The sequence below is a fragment of the Hipposideros armiger genome, unplaced genomic scaffold, assembly GCF_001890085.2.
Source record: "Hipposideros armiger isolate ML-2016 unplaced genomic scaffold, ASM189008v1 scaffold_141, whole genome shotgun sequence".
Taxonomy (NCBI): domain Eukaryota; kingdom Metazoa; phylum Chordata; class Mammalia; order Chiroptera; family Hipposideridae; genus Hipposideros; species Hipposideros armiger.
This window is the reverse complement of record NW_017731491.1, coordinates 3065627-3081959: the sequence shown is the minus strand read 5'-3', so window position 1 is coordinate 3081959 and position 16333 is coordinate 3065627. Positions and strand designations below refer to the sequence as shown.

At 37.3% G+C, this 16333-nt stretch overlaps 1 protein-coding gene across 3 annotated transcripts in view; it reads right to left on the bottom strand.

The window, feature by feature from the left end:
• PAFAH1B1 (platelet activating factor acetylhydrolase 1b regulatory subunit 1) overlaps positions 1-16333 on the bottom strand; it is an 82749-nt gene that overhangs the window by 23842 nt on the left and 42574 nt on the right. The gene's annotated exons all lie outside the window — the stretch shown is intronic.

Sequence of the window (16333 nt, the reverse complement as noted above, 5' to 3'; positions counted from 1 at the left end):
AGGAACTGTATTAAGGGGTCATGGCATTAGGAAGGTTGAGAACAGCTGCTCTAAACCATTTAGCCCTGGCATAGTACATCCATATATATTATTCTTGAGCTTTTAGTTTTAAGATTCTAATACGTTGCTTACCTTATAGAGTGGGTACTCAATAGGTCAAGGTTTGGTTTATATAATTAGGTATCAATTTTGACAGTAATCATCAATTTTGTTCCTGTTTACCTTTAGCCTTCCCTTACTACTTGTTATGCAACTGAAATTTAGTTTTGCAGAAAGAATTGTTCTGATAAAATTATAATTAAGAAGAATTTTAATATAAGAGATAACTTTAAATCATTAGAGTAGGTGAAAAAAAGGGCACAAGGTATAAACTTAGCATACTATCACAGAATAAGACATTTAGAATTAGAAAGAACTTGAAGGTTAAAGAAACTGAATTAGTAGATGCCTTTTCACGCGTTCCTTATATTCCTTCAAACAGAAAATCAGCTACCTTCTTCCTAAGGCAACCTATTCCAGTATCTCTCTCTCAATTTTCTTTTTGAGCCATAAGTCCATTGTGATACAGATAGCTGTTTGCTTGGGACTGCCTTTAAAAAGTGATTTTAGCAAACACTTTACCAGTGTTTTGTGTTTTCTTTCAGAGATAATCAACCTATAAACACATATCCCAAAAGGAAAAAAATAAGAACCCCCCCCAAAAAAAACCATATCCCTGTATAGTCCAGAAACAATCAATACTTGTTTTTAAAACAAACTACAAGTACAGTATACTGTACAAGTACAGTTACATATGTCTTACACCCAATGTCACATAAACTTAATCTTAGCAATCATTCTTTATCAGATGTAAATCTGCCTTTTCTTTTATATTATATTTCCACTATGGAAACATGCTTTTTTTTACTATTACAAACCATGCTGCTATGATTATCCTTGTATAAATGTCAATGTCGCTGCCTCACCAATAAATTTGGAAATAAAAACTCTCTAGTAGTATGGTAGAATTGTTGGGATTAAGTTTTAATTCAATGGCATGTTATAAATGAAACAAACAACAACAACAACAAAAAACAGTGGAGAAAGACAACAGGGAATTAGAGCAAATACTTCATGTTCCAGGCAATTACTAGCATAGCAAAAATTAAAGTATAGTAACTAGTGGAAGACAAGCTGAGCACATCACTTTCCTGGAAGGGGCAGAGGAAAGGTAAATTCTTACTATGATTATGAGTCTATGTGTGCTGCTCATATCACAGCCTGTACCTTCTGGCCTGTTCCACTAATGATAACTTGACTCATTAACAAGTATCTTCTTTACACAGAGCCGAAATCTACTTCTTAATTTTCACCAAATAGTTCTACTTGGGCTTTCTAAAATAATACACAATAGGAAGGCAATGGCTCTCTCAAAATATTCCATCAAATACTGTGTTGTCAATGCCTATAATATAAACCTTCAACAAAAATAAATTTCCCAGGGCCGGCCAAGTGGCTCAGTTGGTTCAGAGCTCGCTCAAGAGTTTGAGCTCTGAGCAACAGCAGTTTGATGCCTGGCCCGAGCTGAGCTGCCGCTAAGCTGCCAATAGGTAGTAGGATGGCTCAGCTAAAAAAAAAAAAAATCCCTTTGGTTAGAATATCCCAAGTAATAGGGATACTAAAGCTAAAAGACATCTATTTCTCAGCTTTATTTTCTTTTAATCTTAAAAACCAATAGCAAGCAAATAATGAGGAAAATGTCAAGGATAAATGAATCATATATAGCACTTGTAAATATTTAATGTTCCTACCTAATTCCACTCCTACCTACTTCAGGGTCAAGACCTAATGCCTGAAACTCTGCCTGAACACACTGCACACAAGCTTACTACTCTAAAGCTCAAGTAACCAAGATAACATGTATGTTACATATGCACAAATTGTAATGATTATAATCTTAATGGATTTTTAAAAAAATAGATAAATGGTGATACTCTTCCAGGTAAGCATATTAAAAGGAAAAAATGCAAAATGACTATTCCTTTTTCCTTATTAAAAAAAATTTCCAACACTTTGAGATTACTACTGCTAACCTTTCAACCTACTCTCATACCATGTTCTTTGTCCATATGTTCACATCACCATGTATGTGTATTCATGCTTTTAATCAAGTAACTTAATCTGCTCATTTCATTCAACATGTTGTGAAAAATCTTTCCTTCTTAGTAAATATTCATTTATAACTTCAGTTATTAATTCTAAAACAATATTCCATTATATAAATGTACCCAATTTTATTTACGCAATCATCTATTGCTAGATGTTCAGGCTGTTACTAATCTTTTTTTTCCATTTTAAACAATGTTGCTAATATTCATATAGATAAGCCTTTCTCATATCTTTAAATTTGAATCAAGAGATGATACTGATAGAAAGTTTGTTTATATCCCACCCCACCCCAAAATCTTATATTAAAACCTAATCCCCAATGTGATGATATCTGGAGGTGGGGCTTTTGGGAGGTGATTAGGGCCTGAGGGCAGAGCCCTCACAAATGTATTAATAAAAGAGACTCTGAACCAGGAATCGTCTTCACCAGACACCGAATCTGCCAGTTCCTTGATCTTGAACGTCCTAGCCTCTAAAAGTGTCAGAAATAGGGCCGGCTGAGTGACTCAGTTCGTTAAGAGCTCACTCAAGAGTGCGCGCTCTGAGCAACAGGGTCGCTAGTTCGATTCCCGACCCGAGCTGAACTGCTGCTGAGCTGCCAAACAGGTGGCAGGATGGCTCAGCTAAAATAAACAAACAAACAAACAAACAAACAAACAAATGTGAGAGAAATAAATCTTGCTTGTTTATAAGCCACCCAATTTATGGTATTTGTTATAGCAGCCTGAACAGGCTAAGACCAAAGTTACACACATTTTTTTAGACATTTTGATAGCTTATGTCAAATTGCTTCCCAGAGTTGTACCAATTTATACTCTTACCAGTAGTTATGACTGTCATCCCTTTACAACATCTTTACTTTTCAAAACATTTCGGTTAGTCTTTACTGACTAAAATAAAACAAACAGTTGGTACCCTTTGATTTTGCTTATGTAACTTTTATGAACATGGACTAGATGCTAAATTTTTAAAACTGCAATCCAACAGGTCCTTGAATAACATCGTTTCATTATAACATTGATGAGATGCTGTAGGAACTTAACTCTTGTTTATGCATCAATTAGCCTAAAGTAAAATTGGTTTCTTCAGTTCCAGAACCTATCGATGATGTTAAGTGAGGGCTTCCTTTATTTCCAAATTCTATGTGGTTTAACCCAACATCTGTATTTTAAAAAGTTGTTATGTGGCAAATATGATTAATTAGAAAGATGTAGGTAATTCCAAATGTGCATAAAGCAGCACCTCATATTCACTGTCTCTTTTGATTCTAAAACCATCCTGTTAAATTAGGTAGAAAAGTGTGGTACCTTTATATTATATATTGGCAGACCAATTTATCTAAGGTCAAAAAACTAGTAAACAGTGAAATGATTTAGGAAAATAATTCCAATCGACATTTACTGAGTGGGTGAAGAAGAAACTGGCTAAGCACGTGGAGCTCTGCACCTTCCTCCTTTAACTAGAGTTGTTATATTTTTATATATTCCATGTATTGTATTTTTTCATAAATGTTTTTAAAATGGACTTATACACTGCTCTTAAAAAAGCCATACACACACAGCCTTGAAACCAAGAATGACTCAAAAGTTTAACCACTATGCTCTTTTTTTGGTAACCAACTAAATGTGGAAGATGAGAGAAAACAGCTGATTCAAAAGTTTCTGGTGGATCATCGTAACATTTACTACGATAGGAAACACAGGAGAGAAAGAAGAAAAAGAGGTGAGACTATAATAAGCTAAGTTTTAAACCTTTGACTTGAAGTAGCTGTAAGATATTTAAGTGAAGATATATAAGAGGTAACTGGATATACAAGTTAGAATCTTGAGAGAGATCCGACAAGAAAAGGATTTGGAAAAATTAGCAAACAGATAATAGTGCTTCAAATATGTAAGTGGTGCAGACACTTAAGAAGGTATATAATGGGGGGAAAAAAAGGAGACTAGAAGGTAAATAATGAAGCCTTGACAGATACCAATACTTAAGCTATCAGGTTGAATGACAACTGTACTTCAATAATCATTTGTTTTAAAAAGAAGCTATCACAGAGTGAAGGAGCCTAGCAAGAGAATTGAGAGATATCAGGAAGCCAATGGAGAAGGGAGTTTCAAAGAAATAAAAATGGGTAACAATGACAAAGATTTAAGAGAGGTCAAAAAAAGTCTAAAAAATGTCCAAGCAATCTGGCTAATAAGAGGTTCATGTTGACATTAGCAAGTGCATTTTCAGAATTTAAAGAAGTGTCAGTTTATTGCACAATAAGATGTCAATTGAGCACTATAAAATACTGGAGTTGGGAAGGAGCAGTGAGTTTTTAAAATATCAGTGATGGGATCTCCTTCTATCTAATGAAGGTAAAATGTTTAGTTAATAACATCATGACATTTGAGAGTTTAGGAAGAGAAAAGAAATATCAGATGGCATTAATAATATTGGGTTGTTGGAAAAGTCATGATGCATTTTTGCAACAAAAAAACCATAAAAAATACGTCATGACTTTTCCGACAACCCAATATAATACGGAACTATCAAAAGAGCAAGATAGGGCCGGCTGAGTGGCGCGATGGTTAAGAACTGGCTTGGGACGCCAGAGGGCCCCGGTTAGCATCCCACATATGAGGGCCAGTGACACTGCCCTCCACAGCTAAGATGCTGAACAACGGCTCAACCTGGAGCTGGGCTGCGGTGAGTCGCCAGCAACGGCGTAGGCTGCAGCCCCTGTGGCAGTGGGTTGCCATGGGCTACCGTATGTAGCCAGCAGCCAGGGTGAGCGGCCAGCAGCCGCAGTGAGCGGCCGTCCAGAAGCCGGCAACTGATCTGCCTCGCCCGGGAAGAGCGCAATGATGGTGCCAGCTTGGGCCAGTGAAGCAACGTCCTCCACAACTAGACTGAAGAACAAAAGGACAGCAACTTGTCTGTTCCCCTTCCCCCAATTCCCCAGCACTGTTCCCATCCCCCAATTCCCCAATTAAAAAAATCTTAAAAAAAAAAGAGCAAGATATATCTATAAAAACACAGAGAATTAGAACTGAAGTTTAAATGAGTCTAATATCATTAGGGATAGTTGTACAACATACTGATAATGTACAAAGTCTACAACCCAGTCCCAGAAGAGTCTAGTCAATTCTATTTCCAAATCAAATACAATTTAGTCAGACTTCTTAGTCACACTTCTAGCCAGATGTCAGGTAAGTAATGATGAGAGTCAAGCAACAGAAGTCAGATTCTCTGGGACAGGTAATTTTGGCCCCCGCCCCCATTGCCTCATCCCTCAATATCTAAGCCAACGACTGATCCAGTGAATATGGAACCTATAACTGAAGCAAGGAGTACCACCATCCCCTAATGTAAGAAGAATAAGGCTGAATAATCTCTTGGTTCTAACAGCCTCAAGGGAGCTCCTAGGGATTGCTACTAATTTCAGTTGTTGACCTAGAGTTGATTTTCATCAGTTTTATTAAGGATGGAAGACTTGTAACTCTTTGAAACAAGTGGACCTCAAGGCACAAATTTATAATAATCTCTCAAAGAAGCTTCATACACTTGATTTAAATTAACCTACTATGCCTCAGGCGATAAAGAAAAGCAACCTATCAGAATAAAATAAAAATTCATGCAGAAGTATAAGAGGTCATTCTGAGTAGAACAAAACCAGTAACCCTTTATAGAATCAGAGAAAATGGTTAAAATCAAAAGAACTGAGATGAAGATCTTTATCCATGAACAAACAGAACTGACTAGACAGAGCTTAGGCTCACATGTGGAATAGTACCACACTGAAAATAGTCCACTGCTGTCCTTTGATACTATTACAATAACAAATGAGATTGTGTTTGTTTTCTAAACTATTCCTAGTTTATTAAAATGCCAGGATTAGATTTTAAGCATTCTGGCCAACTTCCTACACTGTCTTTATTGTTCTTTTATTCCTCAGAATAATTTTGTAGCCAAAAACACACCACTACCAACCCATATACACACTCACTCTTATAAATGAAAATAAAACATTTAGAAGTTACTCTAAACAGTATGAACTGCTAAACGATGACAACTTTAAAAAGATTGCATACCACCAACATACGCTTATATGCAATAAAAGCAGAATACTTCACTGTCTCCAACATCTCTCACAAATTTTAACTGAAGCAGAGGGAATTACAGAGCACACATTAGAAAAGACTGAGGTAGAAGCTGTTTTTCACAGGTAAAGAAACAGGCTCACAGAGCTTAACTGACTCTGGTTAGCAAGCGGTATAGCTGGGAATCAAACCTGGTTCTCTTGTAGTCAAAATGATATCAGTATTTTTCAAGCTGTGTACTCTAGCACTCTAAGGTTGAATAAAAGTGTTCTGGAATTCTATAAATATTTTAATTTCATTGCTTATACGAGGAAAAACAAGGATAAGTCAAAAGCTAACAAACTGAGATGTTTTCTTACCAGGTCCACTGAAAGAGAAGACTGATCTCACATATTCAGGGATTAGAAAAGCAATGGAGATAAGGTGCATCTCTCTAAAAGGCTGCAGCAGCCCAGTGAACCCGGGAAGCCTGCAGGGTTATGAGAGCACATCGTTAAGATAACAGAGGAAACAGGGCAGGATCAAGCATGGGAGTCCACAACACCAGGAGCATACTGTTATCTTTAGTGCACTGCTTCCGAAGACAACCCTCACACCATCAATGGCTACACCATTTTAGACTAACACCAAGATGAACTCCTAGTGGTGGGCATAAAGCTCATTTCAAGCAGAGACACTAGTGAGGGTCATTCTATAAGCTGCTGCCACAGGACAGGTAACATGGCTTCTTAAATATGCAACAATTGCACACTGAGTCTGGGGAAACAGAAGCACAGATGAGTTCCTGGCCACAGGTCTTATACCTTTCCAACCTAACATGCCCTGACAAAGGGTTACAATGATCACCCTTCACCATCACATTTGAAGATACCTACTTCAAAAGGGTAGTCCAGGATTCAACTGATAGCAGTCTTGGAACAAGTACAAGCACAGTAAGAGGTCACAATGAGATTATCCTGGCAGTGATGAAGAAAACTAGAATGAAATTTAGGTGAGCGAGTCAGAGTGAATGGACCTTCATCTTCACCATTAAGCAAAAGAACACATACCTGATATACTAGCCTAACAGTTACCATTTCTCTTCAGCAGAGATCTGGGTCTGAGGTCATATAATATCTACTCCTCATTCTCCACACCACAGTAGCAACAAAACCTATCTACCAAGTAAATATACACTGTTGGATTTTTTTTAAAAAGCAAAATAAAAAAAGAAAAAACCCCACAAAAATGTATTATTATTGTTCATTCTCACAGTGAAACAAAATTTTTTGAGTAATGAAACCACAAAGCAGATGGCTCCACTGAACAGTTCAGTTTTGATTCCCCCCCTTTATTTATGTTTTCTTCTTTACCCTCTTAACCTGTTAAGAAAGTTGGCATGGCCTAATATGTCAGATCAGCAATGTCTCCAGAGAGGGAGATTTTGCCTTGTTCCTTAGTACAACTTACAACTTGTAAAACATATTTTCCCTCTAATTTTAATGTAAGTCTATAGTAATTGTAAGACACTTATTTTAACTGTGAGATCCATTTAAAATATAGTAAAAAATTACTTTGTATAACTTAAGAAACCCATAAAGAAAAGTCAGGCTGTACAACAGGAAGAATAGCCAATATAACTGTCATGTATTGACAACTCTGAACCATTTACATTTTTTAAATGTAAAGCAAAACAAGAAAGGAGGAAGGGATGAGTGTCTGTTATGAGGTGTGATAAAAAATGTTTAAATTAAAACTTATTACAGTAAAAGACACATTGCCATTAATGCCCCTCGAAATATTCCCCCCTCACTTTGAACACACTTATCCCATCATTCTTGCCATTTTCGGAAGCAGTTCTGGAAGTCCTCTTTCGTGAGTGTCTTTAGTTGTGCTGTCATGGCTGACTTGATGTCCTGAATTGATTCAAAACGTTGACCTTTCATGGTCATTTTGACTTTGGAAAAGAGCCAGAAGTTGCATGGTGCCAGATCCGGTTAATAAGGTGGATGAGGACACACGGTAATGTTTTTGACAGAAATTTCCATACCAGAAGTCATGTGTGACACGGAGCCTTTCCGCTGTGATCATAAAATACAGTAAATGCTGCTGCCAAGTGCCATCCAACGGAAAGGCAGGGATCTTCAATATGGGAAGTGTCACGTTGCACCTTAGTAACAGTGTGTGACAAGTTTCAACTTGTTTGGTGCAGTCAACGGGTGTGAGCTACGGTTGAGAGAAGGTGTGTTCTAAAGTGTAGTGTAAATCATCTTCCATCATGACAACGCTCTGTGTCACACATTGCTTCTGGTATGGCAATTTCTGTCAAATAAAAACATGACAGTGTGTTCTCATCCACCTTATTCACCAGATCTGGCACTGTGCTACTCTGGCTCTTCCCCAAAGTCAAAATGACGATGGAAGTACTGGTTTTAAATTGATTCAGGACATCGAGGCAGCCATGACAGTGCAACTAAAGACACTCACAAAAGAGGACTTCCAGAACTGTTTCAGAAAGTGGAAAGAACAATGGGATAAGTGTGTTTGGAGTGAGGGGGATTAATGGCTATGTGTCTTTTACTGTAGTAAGTTTTTTAATTTAAACATTCACCATATTGTTTGATCATACTTCATATTCCCAGCTTCACACTAAGGAATATAAAAGAGGATCAGGTTATGGTCTCTTGCCTTCCAGGAGCCTGTAAATCTATTTGAGGAGAAAAACCAAAGTTCCTAAAGTGTGAAACCTAAATAAAAAAGAGTGAGATGAGATTCAATGGAAGAATTTTTTATAAAGGCAAGATGTTAATTGGGCCTTAAAAAAAGAAAAAGTAGGCATTATAGGCAGGGAACTGAAGGGGACAAAGGGAATGAGAATAGTACATGATGGAGATCGCAATGTATACTTCATCAAATTCTTCAACATTTTTTATTTAAAAATATTCCTTATTAAGGGAAAGGTCTTCATTAACATTAAAAAGGTATCTTTTCATTAATATTTAAAAAATAAATCTCTCAAACCTTCAATCAAATGTAACAATTAATGGTAAAACGCTAGAAAGAATGTCAAGAACACTGATGTCAAGAATAAGACAAGCGGGCAAGAGGGGGGCCGGTTAGCTGTTAGTTAGAGCGCAATGCTCATAACACCAAGGTTGCCGGTTCGATGCCCATGCCCTCCACAACTAGATTGAAACTACTTGACTTGGAACTGTTGGGTCCTGGAAAAACACACTGCCCACCACCCCCGAAAAAATTAAAAAACAAAAAAATAAGACAAGGATTCCTATAATCAGTACTATTATTTTAAATTGTTCCTAAAGCAATGCATCTAAATAATAACTATAAATATTGGAAACAAGATTAAGGTGAGCAAAATGGGTGAAAAGAACAGAAACAGATTATGTACAAGCAAGGCAAGAACTTAAAGCAATTTTAGTGAAAGTGGTGTTTTAAAAAGACCTATCTATTTATCAGAAGCATACAAGCAGGTTAGATGAGATAGCAACTAAGTAAAAAAAGATCATCAATCACATTTTAAGTCAAGCCCTAAAGAATAAAAGTGAAGATCCCTTAAAATCAGGTCATATCATAACTATCTCCAGAATTACCTGGCTAAATATAGGATCCATTTGTTGATGGAGCACAGTTTTTTACCCTGCGTTGAACAGCAGGATAATCAATAATCTAGACTACCACTAATAATGAATTTATATTTTTAGAAGTAGTATGCGTCGAGTCCTAATATATGGCTGTCATTCCACTATTGCCTGATGAATCATTTACTTGTCTCTCATCCCTTCATCACTCTCAAACACATAACTGGATCCCAGCCTTCAGCTGACTTCAAACCTCATATTTAGGAGCTACTTATATATAACATAAATAAGTAACTTTCTCAACTTCCTGATTGGCATTTGTGGCATTGCCTTCCTCTTCTACAACAATCCTCTTCTAATACAATCCTCTAGTGAAATGAAATGTGATATGGCACCAAAAAAGGGCTTTGTATGAGTTCTACAGAGTCAATGATTTTGACCTCGATGACAATATCTTAATTATCTTTAGGGATACCTACAATGTCAATAAATGTTGATATATATTTTTTGAAACAATCAGCAATTTCATAATTTTGGTTCAAATTCACAAATGAAGCATTTGTTTACTGGCTTATTGTTTTAACAAGTCTAACACTAACAACAGAAGAAAATACCAGTACTCCTATTACAGTATGTCATTACTTGTTATCTGGAATGATCAGAATATGATGCACTCTACTAAATAAAATATTTAAATTTAAAAACTTCAAATAAAAAGATTAAATATAACAAATAAGAATACTTTAATCTCCCTTTGAAAACTCTCTTAAGACCCTTTATAATTTTTTTACCTCAGGGCAATAATTAGAACCTTTACTGATCACTGTATGGGAAGTGATAATATAGGCAATAGGTTATAGGTTCCATGATTATCAACTTTTTGATTTTTGAAAAACAGTGGAATGTCAAAACTTGAGCTGGATAAAATCAGCATATTGAGAAGTTTATGTTTGGGCTGGTGGAGTGGCTCGTTGGTTAAGAGTTGGCTTGGGAGCGCGAGCTCTGAGCAGCAGGGCCGCCGGTTTGGATCCCACACAGCCAGTGACACTGCACCCTCTACAGCTAAGAAGGTGAACAACAGCTTGACCTGGAGCTGGGCTGCTGTGAGTCACCAGTGACAGCGTAGGTTGCAGTGGGCTGCCGTAAGCTACTGTGAGTGGTCGGCAGCCGGCGTGAGCTGCCGTGAGCCACCATCCAATGGCCGGCGACCTATCTGCCTCAGCCAGGAAGAGCGCAATGATCACAATTCCAACATGAGCCAGTGAAACAACGTCCTCCACAACTAGACTAAACAACAAAAGGATAGCAACTTGTCTGTTCCCCTTCAGATTCCCCAACGCTGCTCCCTCTCCCAATCACCAATTGAAAAAAAAAACTTTGTTTAAATATTTGTTTACTTTTATAGTCAATAAAAACATATAGCTGTTTTTATAAAGACCTGAAATTGAGAGGATGTGAATTACAGTTACAGTATCCAATTCATTAATGTATTTTGTTTTGGTTGCCCAGTATGAAGGAAATTCTAATTCACACAGGTAAGTTAGTAGTACAAACAATAACTGGATTTAAACAGCTCAACTTGTAGTCTCAGAGTATTCTTCAAGTAAACTGAGCCAAAAGATTTAAAAAGGAGTGGGAAATACCTGTTTGAAAGCTGAATCTCTAACAACATCTAAACATTGCTCTTATATAGATCCTACAGCCAGACAAGTGTCGAAAACTTTAAGCGCTAAAACTATTTGTAACAGGATACGGCCACGATGGACCATACTGTGCCCACCCTTATATCTTTACAATTATTCCCAACATGATGATACTGTGCATATATGCCAGATCCTTGCCTGACATCTAACTCAACTCCATGAACATGTGTTGCTGTAGTGTATTCTCATGTACAAGTTTAAGTGAGTAGCAGGTAAGTGCAGATCTTTACACTTTTTTAAAAGGCCAGGGCAGAACCACTTTGTAATCAATGCTAAATATATACAGAGGGTGTCAAAAAAATGTATACACATTTCAAGAAAGGAAAAAACTATATTAAAATTATGCTGATGGTAACCACTTTGAGCACCTCTTGTAATGCAGAAGTCAAATGTGACTCATATTCATCTTTTGTTATCGGTATAATATACAGAGTATTACATTTTTTTTTTTTTAAGCTGAGCCATCCTGCTACCTGTTGGCAGCTCAGCGGCTGCTCAGCTCGGGCTGGACTCGAACCGCTGTTGTTCAGAGCCCAAACTCTTGAGCGAGCTCTTAACCAACTGAGCCACTCGGCCGGCCCCAGAGTATTACACTTTTAATACAGTTTTTTCCTTCCTTAAAATGTGTATACTTTTTTTGGCACCCTCTTTATAATGTCCAAATATATGTGCAGGAGAAACCTGAACACCTCGACTAACTGCAGAGGTTAGTTTATTAAAGCAAAACACAGTTCAAAAAAAAGAAATGGAGGAGCCTTAAATGCATATAGATAAGAAGTCATTCTGAAAGGGCTACATACTATATGATTCCAACTTTCTGGAAATGACAAAACTGTAAAGACAGTACAAAAAAAAAAGATCAGTGGTTGCCAGGGGTTCAGAAAGAGGGAAGGATGGACAAATATATGGAGCACAGGGGATTTTTAGGGCAGGGAAGCTGTCTCTAGGTAAAGCAGGATTTAAGAGAAGGGTAAAGAAAATTAGCTTTATATGTGCTGGCCAGAATTAGCTAAGGGATAAACAATAAATTATCCAAAAAAGGCTCGCGATTCTTTAGGGAGGTCATAGGCTCAACTGAAGAGGATCTGGAAAGCCTGAGAGGCAACAATGCTCGAGAGCAAAGGACTGTACACTCAATTTCAAGCTATTCCAGCTCATTCTTTCGCACAAACAGAACTGTCCTCGATGATGTGTAAGAAGGGAGGATGCAACATAGGACGCATACAGGTTTTCTTAAGAGGAGAAGGGGAAAAAGAAAGTAAGTAAGTAACACAGAGAAAAAAGCGTGCTTTAGAGAGAAAAAAATAACCCCAGGAAAAAGCAGAAATTATAGATACTCTATACTCTCAAATCTATGGTAACATAAAACCAGAGATAAAATAAAAGGAATCCTAAAAGACATGATATGATATAACCAAATATAACAAAGAAAATGTCCCCAAAATAAAGAATATCCAAAATCTAGTTTGGTGAACATGAAGAGAAAAAAATACTATGGATATTTAGATAGAAAAGCAAGGAGAAACATCAGACCGACTTAAAACTTCTCCACTGCAACCTATGATGCCAAACAAGATTAACTATCTATAGTTTGTTTAAAGGAAAATCCATTAAATTTTTATTTTTATTTATACAAAAAAAATACATTTGCCTTATAAAATACTGAAACAATACTGTCACAAATCTTTATTCTACCTTTATCCAATCTCATTCTCTTCGGAGGCAACTGTTAGCAATTTAGTATAACCCTTCATGCGTTTATTTGTGCATCTACACAGATATACGCACAAAAGAAATATGTAATATAGTTTGGGGGGTATTTAATATAAATGTATCATACCATTTTATTTAACAACCTGATTATTTCATTTAACAATAGGTCTTAGGGCCAGCCAAGTGGCTTGCTGGTTACGAGTTGGCTTGGGAGCGTGAGCTCTGAGCAGCAGGGTTCGGATCCCACATGGGCCAATGACATTGTGCCCTATACAGCTAAGATAGTGAACAACAGCTTGATCTGGAGCTGGGCAGCCAGTGAGTCACTGGTGACGGCGTAGGCTGCAGTGGGGCTACAGTGGGCTGGGCTGCTGTAAGCTACCGTGAGAGACCGGCAGCCAGCGTGAGCTGCAGTGAGCAGCCGTCCAATTGCCAGTGACCGACTGTCTCAGCTGGGAAGAGTGCAATGGTCACAATACCAACTTGGGCCAGTGAAGCAACGTCCTCCACAACTAGACTGAAGAACAAAAGTACAGCAACTTGTCTGTCCCCCTTCCCCGATTCCCCAACGCTGTTCCTCTCCCCCAATTCCCCAATAAAAATCTTAAAAAAACCCACAAAAGACAGTAGGTCTTAGAGCTCTTTCCATGCAGATACACATAAATATAACACATTTTTAAACTGCTATACAGTATTCCATTAAATGGATGTGCCATATTTAACATACCCCTACAGATGGATCAACATTTTAGGTTATTACAAGTTTCTTACCACTGAAAACAATGTAACGAACATCCTTTTACAATAGCTATCCCTAGAGAAATATTTGCACATGTGCTAAAAAGCTTTTATAAATATAACCGTTAGATCAAAGAACCTATATATTTTAAAAGATATTATCAAATTGACCTTTAAAGAAATTGTAACACTGCATATTCCCACCACCAGCGGCTGAACCCATTTCCCCACACTCTTGCTAGCAAAGGCTATCATCAGAATTTTTTCATTCTGGACAACTACTTGTATCTTGTTTTGTCTATAAATGTTAAACATTACTTCATGTTTACTAACCAAATTTTTGTTTTGTTTGTGAATGGCCTTAGTATTTATTACCTTTTTCTCATTTGTCTATTGGTTGTGATAATTTTTAGGACTTTATATATTCTAGATGCCCCTTTATTATATGTGCTGCAAATATTTTCCCCAGTCAGTCACTTGGATTTTAATTTTGTTTGATGTCTTTTTTCATACAGAAACTTTAACTTTGATATAGCCAAATTTACCAATTCTTCTTTTGGTTTCCATGGTTAGTATCTTATGAAGTCCTTTTCTTCCAGAAGCCTGTATTTTCTTCCACCACTTCTACATTGTTATTTTGTGTATGTTTAACATCTGGGCTTTTACTTTACCAGGCTTCAAGTTCATCTTATTTATTACAACGTGCTGTGCTAACACTATTTACCAAACAGTACATTTTCCTTATTCATGTAAAATGACACCTTTATTATATACTAAACTTCCATAGATAAATGGGCCTGTGAACTTTATTTGTTCCTCTAACCTATTGGCCTGCTCCACAGTATTTTACTTACTAGCTTAACAGTAATGTTTGACTATTTGGTACAACTAGCTCCTTTCTCATTAATCCTTTAAAAATTTTTAACTATTTTGCTTTTCCAGGTGAATTTTAAAATCAAATTGGTCAAATTCATGAAAAAATCTTTGGAATTGTATTTAATTTTATTAGTAATTTGGGAGTTTTGATATCTTTCCATTATTCACTTTATTCACCATAAACAGGGCAAAGAAATGCTTTCTACTATATTATCCAATGACAAAAACTATTTTTGCATGCCATCTTGTTTCTGGACACCACATTAAATCCAATAATTCTAACTGTTGATTCTTTTCCATTTTCTATGTAGATGCTATCACCTACAAGTAAGTTTGGTCTTTTTCTTCCCAATAGGCCTCTGTAGTTCTTTTTGTTGTCTTACTGCACTGGCTAGAATTTCAAATACAAGTTTTAATGGTAGCAGAAACATGAGAACTCTGAACCTGTTCTTGACTTTAATGGGAATGCACCTAATATTTCTAAATGTATGCTATAAACTTCTGGCAGAGACTCTTAATCAAGTTAAGAAAATATCCTAGGGCTGGCAGAGTGGCGTGTTTGTTAGGAGTTGGCGTGGGGCGCCAGCTCTGAGCAGCAGGGCCCCGGTTCGGATCCCACATGAGGGCCAGTGATTGCCCTCTACAACTAAAACGGTGAACAACAGCTCCGCCTGGAGCTGGGCTGCTGTGAGTCACCAGCAATGGCATAGGCTGCAGCCCCTGCTGCAGTGGGCTGCCATAAACTACCATGAGTAGCCGGCAGCCAGCAGCCTGTGTGAGCTGCCAAGAGCCGCCGTCCAATGGCCAGCGATTGATGTGCGTCAGCCGGGAAGAGCACAATGATAATACCAACATGGGCCAGTGAAGCAATGTCCTCCACAACTAGACTGAAGAACAAAATGACAGCAACTTGTCTGTTCCCCTCCCCCAATTCCCCAATAAAACCTTTAAAAAAAAAAAAGAAAGAAAAGAAATATTCTATTTATTTTCTAGGAAAATCTTAAAAATCAGGAATATTAAAAATAGCATTTCTAAGGGCTGGCCAAGTGGCTCAGTTGGTTAAGAACTTGCTCAAGAGTTTGAGCTCTGAGCAACAGCAGTTCGAGTCCCGGCCCGAGCTGAGCAGCCGCTGAGCTGCCAACAGGTGGCAGAATGGCTCAGCTAAAAAAAAACAAACAAAAAAACGTTTCTGCATTTTAAAAAATAATTCATTCATTCATTTATTTTAATTAGTTTCAGGTGTACAACACAGTACAACAGTTATACTTTTTACCCCTCAAGGTGAAAACCCCCCCTCCCGATTTCTGCATGTTTTGGATGGGTCATATTGTTTTTCTACTTATTAATCTATTAATTACATCAATAGGTTTCTTCTCTTTCTTTTAAAAGATTTTTATTGAGGGATTGGGGAAGGGGAACAGACAAGTTGCTGTCCTTTTGTTCTTCAGTCTAGTTGTGGAGGACGTTGCTTCACTGGCCCATGTTGGTATTATCATTG